Here is a 12,824-nt window from a genome sequence, read left to right on the forward strand (position 1 = left end):
CACTCTTTCTTTTCAACACACCATCTAAAACAGAGGGATTTATGTCAATGAGAAGGAAAGTGTGTCCAAACTAAGCCAACACGTGCTGTACTTTGGCAGGTGGCAACAAGAAAAGTTAAGTTCACATGGGTCATAGGTAACCATGATATACGCGTTATTAAGATTGTGGAACAGTCATGAGCTGTGTCCTGAATCAGGGCCCACCTCCTTGGGAGCATGTGGTTCACCCAGCCCACGTAGGAGGTGAACTTGTCATGTAGAGTGTAAAGGCCGAGCTGAAATGAGAAGGTCTGGTCTACTGAGGATTTCAATGATCTGCATCCCCAGCTTGTCCTATCCAAACCGCTGTAGCCTAGCAACAGAGCTGCAGTTGGACACTGACGAGAAAGTTTTAATGCCCCTTGTTTTTAAACACACTGTTAACTGTTTGGTTGAGTTGAATCCTGATACCTACATTTAAAAGTGTAGCCATTGGACATTTTGGCCTCATTGCTTGCTGCCACCTTTATCTCTTTGAAAAGCAGTTTGTCTCCAAGTGCAATGGATGGTTAGGTTCACCAGAGAAGGATCAATTCATTGGGGCCTTTGTTGCTCGTGGGTGAGAGATCCCATTTTTCAGCCACACTTGAAGCCATTGAAATGGGTCAGTCTTGTCTCGTCAGTGTGATTCAATAAATCTGAAGATGCAACCCCTGAATTAAGACACATATGGTAAATTGGGTTTAGGGAAAGAAGGTGGTTTGGATTAGGGTAGAGGTTTGGGTAGAGGCCCTTTGTCACCATGGTAACTTTAATAGGATGGTCATGGATCAGTTTCACAAGCGAAATGAGCAACTGTCTTGTGTCTCTAGTCCATTGTTTTGTTAACGCATCCTTCTCAACTTCCTCCTATCACACACTTTATCGCTCTTCACACTACATCACGTCATTTCTTCCTTAGCTCCAGTTATAATAACTAAGAAACCACTTTGGTTTGTTGTGTTTTTGAAGGAGTACAGTCTCACAGGTGGACACTATACACTCAGTTTGCACTACAGAATGTTTTGGTACTGCCGCCGGACATCAGAGATCAGCCGCTACAAGGGTGCTGATTTCCCCCCCGACATCACGACTCACATCTGGATGTGGATCTTTTCACATTAACACTCCCCACACCCCCTGTCCACGGAGGTTCTCTCTACTACTACATCTGTTCTCTAGTCTGTATCAATTTACACCGGCCCCTTTTACACATTTTAACATCATGTCATCATGGAAATTACTTTTATGATACAGACTTCTTTTACTCTCAGTAAAAGAAGTCTGAGAGTAAGGCTCAGACTTCTGGAAAAGAAAAATACCAGTTGTTCTTCTAGATCTACAGATGCGAAGCCCATTATACACTACTGGCAAACCTGCTGTTTAATTTGGCACTGAAGGCTTTGTTTATAACTTTGTAGCACTGGGTAGAGTCACGACTGGTTATATTTGTTTAGCCCTGTTAGAGGACTATGCATGTGTTCATTTAACTGCTGTTACAATATGTGGCAATCTTACCTGTCGTTGTATAACAAAAATGTGTGTGGTAAGTAATTAGTTTAGTGTATGCACAGTATGATGTTTATATTGTATTGTCTTTTCCATTATCTACTCTGTTCCTCTTGTATAAGAGATTTCAATTGTTGATTTCAATATAAATTTTTGCTATGATGTCTTTTTTTTTGAGTATCTTTAAATAATTCATATAACGAAACATTCAGCTAAAAGGTTATGTAAGTCAATAAACTGTAGTAAATGATAAAAGTACAAAATTTGGGTTACAAATGTCTAAGAAATACAAAATATTTCTAGATATATAAACATAAACAAAATATTTCACTCCATAAGTTATTTGAACAATGTACTTTTTTGCTTTTGAGATATGCCCATTCTTCTCCGCTCCTTTCCCACCACTGTCTGGCGCCACCATGCATTGTCATCACGTTTTTCACCTCACAAAATGTAATGATGTCATTACGAGTTAACAATGGGATTAGGCGAAAGACAGAGATCTTAGTTAACACAAAAAAAACGGACGTTCTAGCTATTATAGCTTTTAATTTAGTTCAATTAAAACAGGATAATGTAAACAACAATCTCACCAATTAGGTGCCGTCTGCTGGACGTTAGTTTTCAGTGGGTTGAATATACTTACAAACATTTCTTCAGTCATGGCCATTGAAATATGAGCATGTTATATTAAATAAATTAAATTTTTCTCTCTGAGTTAACACAAACAATGTTGTGCAAATGAATAAGACACATACTTGCTGTCCGGTGAGAGTTTGCCCTCACCCTGAGTTAATTTTGACCTCATCTCCACCACTTGCATAAACACAGAGTCCAAATGACTCGGCATTGCACACATTCTCTGAGTCCGTGGTGTGTGAGTTTCATTAAGTCCATGTTTGAAAAGGCAAAACAGACTTTCTCCATCACTCCAAACATTAAGCTGTAAAGATAACAAAGTGGAGTGAATGTGGCTCTTCTTTCTCACTGTAACACAAACTTCCACAGCGTAGTGGCAGGGGTGTGTTTTACTACTTCAACCTCATATCCTGAAGTTGGCGGTTTGCTCAAAGTATTTGTGAAGGACACAGTGTAAACACAGCTCAACAGGTCCCCAGTGCCATAAATAAGAAGCCTCAAGTCGGTGATAGAAAGTTTGTTCAACCTGTGCCGTTTCTCCTCCCTTTAGCGAATGCGTTTCCCTTGCCGTGCTGTTGACAGTGTGTCACGCAGCGTTGCCAACTCTCAAAGCAAACCAACAGTGGCCTTGCATCAGTTTAGCACCCTGGTGTTAGGTATGTACACACAGCCAGTCAAATCAAAGAGCATGTTTGTGCATCGGCACACTGCAGGTTTTCAGTGGGGAGAAATAAACCCTGAAAAGGAAATATCGCACTGTCATGTAAGTGGGCTGAAGGAGGCGCAGCCTGAGAGGAGGTGAGCGAGTAAGGAGTGGGGTAGAGGAGTGGAAAAAAATGTCTTTAAATGGCTTCGATCTCTGGTGTGATGAATCACAGAGTTGCAAATCCCTTTTTAGCTAATTGCTACCAGCAAGTGAGATTTCTCCCCAACTCCTCCTCCATGTTCAATATCAATTTTCAGGCCCGGCAGAGAGAGATAGCCCCGGTCTGTTCCCCTGAGTCTCAGCAGTGGCCTCACTGATAAAAACTGCACTAACAGCACTTAGCCATTTCAGAGACTAGGGGAAACAGACACACACACACACACACACACACACACACACACACACACACACACACACACACACACACACACACACACACACACACACACACACACACACACACACACACACACACACACACACACACACTCTCTTATTCACAGCTGTGTGCGGTAATGAAGGAGAAAAGATGGGCCAATCGAAGTGAAACAGGGAACAGGCTGGTGTCATCTGCTCTGTGACCTTCTGAGAGGACTGTGTGTGTGTGTGTGTGTCTGTGTGTGTGAGTGTGCGCGCTCTCCTCAAGAAGTCTGGAGGTCAGACCTGTGCTCACTGAAGGGAATTAACATTTGTCTGCTTCGCTAAGGACAGGCTGTCCTCCGTGGAGACTGCAGGAACTGTGTGCATATTGGTGAGCTTTAGCCTGTGTTTTTTTTTATCTGTGCAGTTAATGATCATGCAGTACCTCTGTGAGCCATGCTATTGGTTTTAAGATACTGTAAATTGCAATTTTGTCCAACAGAAAGTACTGTATGGAAATTAGATGGCTATTCTCAAATTGGTTTACTTGAATTGAGAAAATAAAAGGGAAATAAAATAGCAAGGAAACAGCAGAAGTAACAGTCAGAAACATTTTACACCATAACATTCGTTATCATATTTTTTTTTTCTACATATGTTCAGTAGGCCTACTTATGTTCAGTATTATACATAGTTGTGTATGTTATTTGTGTGTCTGTATGTGTGTCTGTGTGTATGTGTGTTTGTCTGAGGTTCCAGCGGAAGCTTGCCCTTGACCACACTCAAGAGGCGACACGGCAGAACTCCCCTGACACTTTGCTGCTCCACTCAGGCAGCAGCCTTCACAATTAAAGGACCACCGCCACCCCAGAATCCATCACGGAGAAGTGTGAACCCAATGTACTCCAGTCAATAACAATAGCCGTGCACTTTACAAGAGCATGTCTCTGTGTGTGTGTGTGTGTGTGTGTGTGTGTGTGTGTGTGTCTGAGAGAGAGAGAGAGTAGTGTGTGTGAGTGTGAAGTAGCAGACTTAAAAAATGTCAAAGCAAGGTGAACTGGTGCCCTGCAGTGGCCACTGAAAAAACAATATAGAACTTAAAGCTGGCTTCATCCTGCCTGGACCGTAAACATCTTTGTTTTTACTCTCCCGTGGTGACGCTACGGTAGATGTGTAACGCTTTTTATGAAACACCTGTCATGAGATACAGCGCCCCACGTCCTTTGATCAAACAAACATTTCACCTTATATTACCCTTTAATAGTAAGTACTGAAGTAGATCTTACGGAAGCTTTACATGTTTTAAAGTGAATGTGTAAATAAAACCCTTTAATTGTATTGCTCAATAACCCTTTACTTCTATACAGCAGGAGTAATACAACAAAGAAGAAAATGAAATGTGCACTAGCCCTTTTCTCAGTTAAGCCAAATTCAAAAATGAAATTAGCAAGTACTCTTTAATCTGTTGGAACGTTATCAAGGCACCATTAAACCACAAGATTTAACATCTGAGTTTACCTCTCAACTTTGATAGGAGTTTTCAACACCTGTTACTGGTATTTCTTCTGAATAAAACCTTAAAGAAACGCTAAATCAACAACAATTCACCATTCCAAGGCTAAACAATTTAGCTTTGACATTAGTGGACCCACAGAAAATAGAAACAAAAGCCGGCAATAAACCACAAATGAAACCCTGTTGCAGGTCTGTGTGCAGCTCAGATGCCATGTGTGGGTGTGTGTGTGTGGTACCTCAGAGCCACACAGATGATGTCTTCGCTCAACTGAGCAGCAGTGGGCTACTCACCCAAGATGCATAGTTCAATGACAGTCTCCATTGTCCAAAAGTGGTCCCACACACTGAGGAGAAGAAATTCCACCGTTGGTTCTCGGACGATGAAGAAAGACAAGGACAAAGCATTCCTCCTTAGTCGTAATCGTCATGAAGAACACCGGTGGGTTTCCCAATCTGATTAATAAAACACATGAAAGAGAGTCTGTCTCACCTGGTGTTGAGGGAAGTATTTTCAACCAAACTATAGAAAAGTTATAGTCTAACAGTAACATACTCTTTAAAGAAGTTACCTGTTTTCGAGTGACAAAGCTTTTAGTATAGCAATAGGAACATTTCTACTGCTATGTATATCTTAACTCTGGGGCTTTTATGCTATACATATCTTAACCCAGGGGTTTTACTTAGGGGCTACAGAAGACAACCATGTGCATTGATAGCCAGCTCTCTCCACAGCCATGGTCACATCCTGGAAGTGAAACCACGATGTTCTTCTGCACATCTCTGCAAAGGGTGGTGCGAGAAGCTCGATGATATGAGGAGTATGTATCGTGGTTACAACCTAAAACAGCTTGTGACAAGAAGTATACGTAAATTGAGTAGAAAGCCACAAAAGTAAACTGTTAAAGATCCTGATGAATTTGGCTTCAGCGACAATCAGTGGACAAAGCTCAAACCATAGACTGTATCTAAAGATGGACGACATGACATCTCCCCAAATATGAAGTCGAAGCATTTGATCGGCACCTGGTGGCTGACTACAGTAGAGGCCATATATACCGCCTGCTCCATGTTAGTTGATGGGACTTGAGCCAAACTAAAAAGACAAAATATGCCTCAAATATATTTATCTCATATATGCTTTCTGGCATTTTTGGTAGTTCTTGTCAAATTGATGTTCACTCAAGTGTTCATTATTCCACTAAGTTTGGTTTAAAGTAGTTATTTAATGCTATGAAAAGGGGGTGGAACATCATTACTGACTCATGATTGGTTGTGCTTGCTACTGCACACACTGGCTCCAAATGACTCCATTGGCTCAAGATGGCAGCTTTGGTATACAGGAATGCTTAATTTCTGTTTAGTAGGAGGAAGTGGAGACACATCATCCATCTTTGGTTCAAACTGACAAATACAAACTTTTTACTTATTTGCTTATTCATTAATGTTTTCATTCCTTGCGTTATCAATAAAAGGGAAGTTATAAATAACACAACCCTGACCCACACATCACCAACACTACAACCACCACCAGTCGGTTTTGCGACTGTGTGTTAGAACATCACACTACATTTGCGGGTACTTCAGCTAGAATAGGCTTAAAAGGCAAATTAACGTTACTATACAGTTTTAAGTCATGAAGGACATTACCTTTCTCCTTTTCACTCTTTCCACCCCTTAATGTTTTTGTCTCATCTGCGGCTAAGAGGCTTTTTGAGTGGGGGGGGGGGGGTTGCTAAAGTCACCTCCATGATTATGCAAAAAGCTTTTAAAGGAGGAAAGGTGGAGGGAGGTCTCAAAGATCTGTGGCCTTCGCACCCTGCACCCTCTCTCCACCCTTCTTTACTCTAATCTGATTTCTAGCAGGCATCTTTGATCTAGGCCCGGGCCGGGGGAAAGCAAGCTGCTGGGCCCTTGCCCCTACAGATGAAGTGAGTATGGAGATTAGCAGCCTTCCCTTACAGCTTTAGTGGCTAATACCTGATTAGGGCCCCGAGTCAGCCAATTGTCTCACTGCTGGCTATCGATGCTAGCATTTGCTCCAAAGGGAAGGCGGGGAGGGGGGTTGGATGGGTGGAAGGGGGGCGTGTAGAGGAAGAAGGGTTGGAGCAGTAGCGGCGGTAACATGGGGGAGAGAGAGGGTTGGGATGGAGGTTGATTCCGTAATGGATACTCATTTTATCCTACCCCACTAAGAAGATTAGGCCTTGGGGTGTCATATTAGCTGTGCTCTCTGGGCCTTTGGTGGTCCATGCAGCTTTCTAATGGTTAATGTGAGTCCATGTTGCTTATTCTTCTCTACTCTTCTCTTCCCTTCACCTCAAACATAAAATATCTGGCATTACACTGTCCTACTGGATCAAAAAGTGTTAGCTACCCATCCACTTTTCTTTTTAAAAGGAGATTGGCTCTAATGTTTAACATCTGTTTCAAGTTAAATAGAAACCCTCTAATCTTTAAAGAAATAAGCTGCACCATGCATACTTTTTAATAAGAGATTGCAGGAGTCATTTGATGGATGAGGTGAGACACGTCCACAAGTGCATTTCAATAAACTCGGACGGCGCTTGCCAATAAATGACACAACACGTTCATATTTCAGGTCTTGCTTTTCTTCTCGGAAGTAAACAGTATTGAGGGAGTGTTGTGTCTTAATTAATTAACGTCACATTATTAATTCAGGACCGACACAATCTTGAGTGTTCTCTTACGTCGGCAGTGGAGTGTTCGGAGACGCAGCTGGCAAAGAGGCCGGACGGGAGGCCATGAAAGTTTAAAAAATCTGTTGCGATAGACTGTAGACATCTCATGCCAGTGGAGGGCTGTTGCTCTCTCTCTCCATCTCGCTCTCTCTGACTCTTTATCACTGCAAATCTGACAGTTTAACAAAGACGGCGCGGACCTCTGAGAGCCACTAGTTTTGCCAATTAGAGCACTTGAGACAGGCAAATGCCTCCCTCCTTATATCTACTATGCTGTAACTGGTGCAAATAATTGGTTATTAATACAATGGGCAACTACCGAGGTCAGATTTTGTAAGTATTTAGGCATGTATGAGAATTTGTCTAATATGCAGCTGGTTGTACGCGCTGTTCTCTACAGTTGGGCCTGAGAGCTTCAAGTGTCAATTAGCAATATGTCATGTTCATCTGTTCGACTTACTCCAGTCAGAGTGCAATGAAAACTATTTACACTCTAAAGCATACAACCATGTACACATACTCATGCATGCACCAATGTTTTATGCAGTATTTAACACTGCAGGAAAAGAATGGACAGGAGTGGAGGGGACAGGGAGTTATAGGCCAACCTCTCCAACACCAGAATTAGTGGGTATATGTAGGGTTTTTTTAGCGGGTAAACCCAAGAGATAAAGCAATTAACAAATTTCCCATGGCCAGTAGAGGAGATGTCTGTCAGTTTTTTCCCCCGCTGAGTCATGTTCGACATCAGGAATTTGCCAGAAACTTAGAAGCTCCATCCCTGGCTGTGTTGTCAGTGTTGCAATTTGCACAATATGAAGAAAAAAAAAGGCTGTCACACATTGTTCACATGATGTAAAAAACAATAAGTACACAAAATTATGGGTATTTACGCATCAATGCCTGAAAGATCAATGCACATCATGACACTGCATTGAAATAACGCAGCATCAGCGTCCAAACTTTAAAAATCAAGAAGAAGAGGAAGAAATTAGCTCGTTCACCCAGTTTGCATCACTGCTGATCGGAGCCAGAGACGACAAAAGCCCATGTCTACAGCAGAGTAAATAAACCTCAAGACTGAATGCCGATTTCATCCATTCCCATTCCAGACGAAAAACAGATGTTACTGGGTTATAGTGGGTTTTCTGACCATTCGAAAAGGGGCTTTAGAGCCAAAGGTCTGGTTTATAGGTCTGTGTGCATTGACGCAGAGTCTTCACTCTGTGAATATTTACTGTACATTTCTGAGCAGGTGTGTCAGGGTCCCTCACCATTTAAACCACCCAGAAGATAGAGTTGGAGATTACTTCAATCAATGGCAACAGACTGAGAAGTTCATATTGAAGTTCATATAGACGGTGCGTCCTGCGTCACTGGAACTAGTTGTTGCATTTCTCGGGAGCTGCACGCCCTTTACAGTGTAGGCTACGATGTGGGGTACGTGGCTATGCCGTACCTGAATGGCTTCAAGAGAGAAACAAACTCAGCAGTGAGGTGAAGGAAAGGGTTAAGAAATATGAAAAAAAACTCCTCCAGTAAAGCCCCAGCAGCCTAATTATCCTAAGAGCTGCATCTCCTTATGAGTGTACTCTTTATCTACTTACAGTCGCTTCCTCTTTGTTCCGCAGTCCATGGCTCATAACACCTTTTAATCGGTGTGTGTGTGTGAAAGGAGGGGGCTAGGATGCATGCTTGAACGGCTGCGTGCGTACGCCTTATTAGCGCGGCGCTGAACCTCTAGATGGGAAATTAATAAATAAAAGGTGGAGATTAGCTCCGTGTGTACACTATTTTGTTTTTAGGGAAATTAGGCCTGATGGACTTAACTGATGCAGATGATTAGTCCCTCATTATCTCAACCCTTTATCTCCACCTTGCTAGTCAAAGCAGCCTATTTGTCGGCTAACGTTTCCGAGCTGCCTGGACGTTTAATGACAGGGTGTATGAGATTAATTAACTAAAGAGTGTAATTTTGTTTCCTGAACCGCTGTGAGGTGCACTTACTGTGTTGTTGTTGTTTTTTGTTTTTTTATCATAATGCATGTGCGTGTGTTGAGTGGATTTTAATTTGCATAACTACACTATTTGTTTCTTGTATCACCACTTTGTCTCCCTGCATGAGTTTGGCTTTGCAACCCGGCCGGTCTGATGAGGAAAACAAAGTTATCCTAACTCAATACTGAACCCACTTCTGTGCTTGTGAAGTCCCCCCCCCCCAATCAGCAGTGGCCCTGGACCCATTTAGAGTCCCGGAGGAGAAGCCAAGTTAACGCCTTCGCTCCCCCACGGTCAGCTAATGAGAGGGGGCATGCGTCGCCATAGTCCTCTTTTCTCTCTCCCTTGCTGAGAGTGGAATTGATCCTTGATGTCAAAGGCCTAATATTTCTGGCCTACTTAGTCCTGCAGCCACTCCCCCACTCTCCTCCAAGCAGAGTCAAATTAGCAGACCGTCAACACATCACAGCCTGAATAAAGATAAAGGTTATTCTAACGTTCTTCCCTCGCCACTTGAGCTCTTGTAGGTCTTGGTCAGACCTCGAATTTCGCAGCTTAGCTAACACCAAGGAATAAATCGGTGGCGTACAGCGACCATTCTGTGCCATTTAGTGACCGGGTGCCATTGACACCGCAGCACAGGATGAAGCTGACGCAGCTTTTGTTATTTTCAAACTCCATTAATAATCTATGATCTCGCTGTGGTCTTCGCCCCTTGAATGTTTGCAGGCTGTTTACATAAATTGACAAGGACGCCAAAAGGCATGCTGCGATTTTTCAAAAAAATTATTTTAGTCCCCAGAAGACACGATAAAAATGGTATTTATTAATTGGATGGTATCCGGACCCTGTTTACGTATTTCATATTCATTTATTATGTTTTCTTTCCCCAGCTATGGAACGGCATTTGACTGACACAAATACATTATTCTATTTGTGTGTTATGTCCCATGGGGCTGTTAATTATTTGTTTTTCTTGAGTGGGGAAAATTTTAAGGAAATACATCACAAGTCTAACACCCAAGGATGAAGTCTGTTTTTTGTTTTTTCCTTTTGCCTGCCTTTATGCTTCCTTATGTCTCTCATGTTTGCATGTGCTCAAAGGAGATCAAACCGTGGTACAGTTGAATACATTAATTAAACGCAAAGATGATAAACAAGACTTATAACAGTAGAGAGCATTCAGTTTATCCTTTTGGGTCAATCTACAGTCTAATCATTTCTCGACAACAAGAACCCCTGAGTTTTTTTTCCCCCTCAACAGTCTTCGTATTGAAATTCATGATTCTGAAAATAATACGAAGCAAGAAAAATGCAAAGATTAAGCAGACTATTTTGGCATTTATTATTCATAAGTAATGAATTCTCTGCATGAAAATTGAGATCTGTATTTAGCTGTCAGGATCGTTTTTGGGTGAGGTGATTGACATTTTGCTCGGACTGACAAACAATGATTTGACGAGTGCGGACGAGATTATGCTTTATGTTGGAATATGCAAATGTACTCTTTAGCTGGGAAGAAGACAAGAACTCTGGCTGGTGCCAAAGAGTCATTTTCACTTTATCGTCCAATGACAACACCGATTTTTCTTTCTTAAGTTGAAAGAACAAGCTAGTTATTTTCAAAACAGAAACTTAAAAGAAATACAAAACAGTCACACTTGCCATTCACTGTTTTAAACACAGAGGTTGTAAATAGTATTCTGTACAGCGATGCCTGAGCTGCAAGAGCCTCTGTTAACACTGTGCTTGTTCTTTCATCCACCAAGGTTGGAACAAAACTGTGAGGAAAAAAAAAAAGAATCTTCAATTTAGTGAGCACAACCTGAGTCATTATTAGAAACGACAGTTGAACCTGATGAAATTGTATTCCCAATTGGAAAACTAAATTGCTATCACACCGACATGATTTCCTTGTGCTCGGACCATGCTAATTCTGCCTCAAAACACTGGTAAATGTATTTAAAAGCCATAATAGCATATTACCATGCAGTCTTCCCTCGCGCTGGCACGCGGACCATGTTAATCTGGAACTTCGATTTGCATGTAAATGTGGTCAACTTTCATATCATCAAAATACATGAGTCCCAAACCATCGGCGGGCCAGCGAGCCGCGTTGTGTGTTTGTGTGTGCATACACACGAAAATAAGGCCTGCGAGCTGCCATTCGAATCTATGCATGTGTGCTTGTATATGCACATGCAATTACAAAATTTATATATGTGTTTGCATGAGAGAAGGCACTGTGTGCGTACGTATTTGTGCACTCACATCTGTGTGTGTTGGATGAGGGAGAGTTTGGGGTTGAAATAATGCATTGAGGTTTGATGTGCAATTACTGGCATATATTAGGGATTTCACAGAGGTCAGACTGTAGCCTGGCAGAAAAGGGGGACAAGATATGAAGAGATAAGAAGGAAAAACATATCAATATTGCAATATTGTGTGTGTGTGTATGTGGTCCCTTGTATGTTTGTCAGTGACAGTAAAGCAGCGATGGCCAGTGTGAGGTAGGGGCTGGAAATTCAGGAGACGCGGCTGCTTAAGATTGAGACGAGCTGCTCTCAGACATGCAAAGAAAATTCTGTGTTGATGACATCTCTAACAAGCAATGATAAAAGTTATCATACACATGGAAGATGTATTTAGATTGTTATTCATATGGATCCCTTTGTTTTTGTCATATAAAATCATTATATTCACAGGAAAGTACAACATAAAACTGGTGCTCTCTCTATCCACAACACTGCATTATTTTTTACATTTGAGATGTAGTAAATGACAATACTTGATTCAACTAAAAATGGAAAGGTGGCCACATATCAATGAAGGCACCCTGGCCTCTTGAAAACCTTTTGTGCCAAAGCTTCAGTTGGCACAAACAGGAGCTGTTTGAACTCTTCCTCCCTCGCTATCACCCTCTCTCCCACACTGTGGAAGTGACACAGCCAGCCAGAGCACTGTCTTCAAGTGATGTCAGGATGGATGGATGGATGGATGGACGGAGAACAAAACAGTTTTGGCCCAGATTTGGTCTACAGCCCACAGGACGCTGTGGCTCAGGGGTTAGAGGTCGTCCTCTAACAGGAAGGATGGCGGTTCGATCCCAGTCATCCCCTTTCCGCATGCCGTCCTTGGGCAAGACACTGAACCCCAAATTGCCCCTTCTCGTAGAGGAAGTGCTGCACATAGATGCACTGTATGAATGTGTGTGTGAATGGGTGAATGTAAAACTGTAAAGCACTTTGAGTGCTCATCTGGACTAGAGAAGCACAATATAAATACAGACCATTGAACATACCACGTAAAATGATGGCACTTGGGGTGTTCCACTCCTGTTTGTCAGATTTGGAAACTGTTTTGTGTTATTCGGGTCACCA

At 42.1% G+C, this 12,824-nt stretch overlaps 1 long non-coding RNA gene across 1 annotated transcript in view; it reads right to left on the minus strand.

Moving 5' to 3' along the window:
• The window catches only part of LOC117777205, a 73,598-nt gene that overhangs the window by 40,770 nt on the left and 20,004 nt on the right, over positions 1-12,824 (minus strand). The window contains exon 3 of the long non-coding RNA XR_004616568.1: positions 5,039-5,200. This is a non-coding gene — a long non-coding RNA (uncharacterized LOC117777205). The remainder of the gene's footprint in view (positions 1-5,038; positions 5,201-12,824) is intronic.

Source organism: Hippoglossus hippoglossus, chromosome 16 (genome assembly GCF_009819705.1).
Source record: "Hippoglossus hippoglossus isolate fHipHip1 chromosome 16, fHipHip1.pri, whole genome shotgun sequence".
NCBI classification, from domain to species: Eukaryota; Metazoa; Chordata; class Actinopteri; order Pleuronectiformes; family Pleuronectidae; genus Hippoglossus; species Hippoglossus hippoglossus.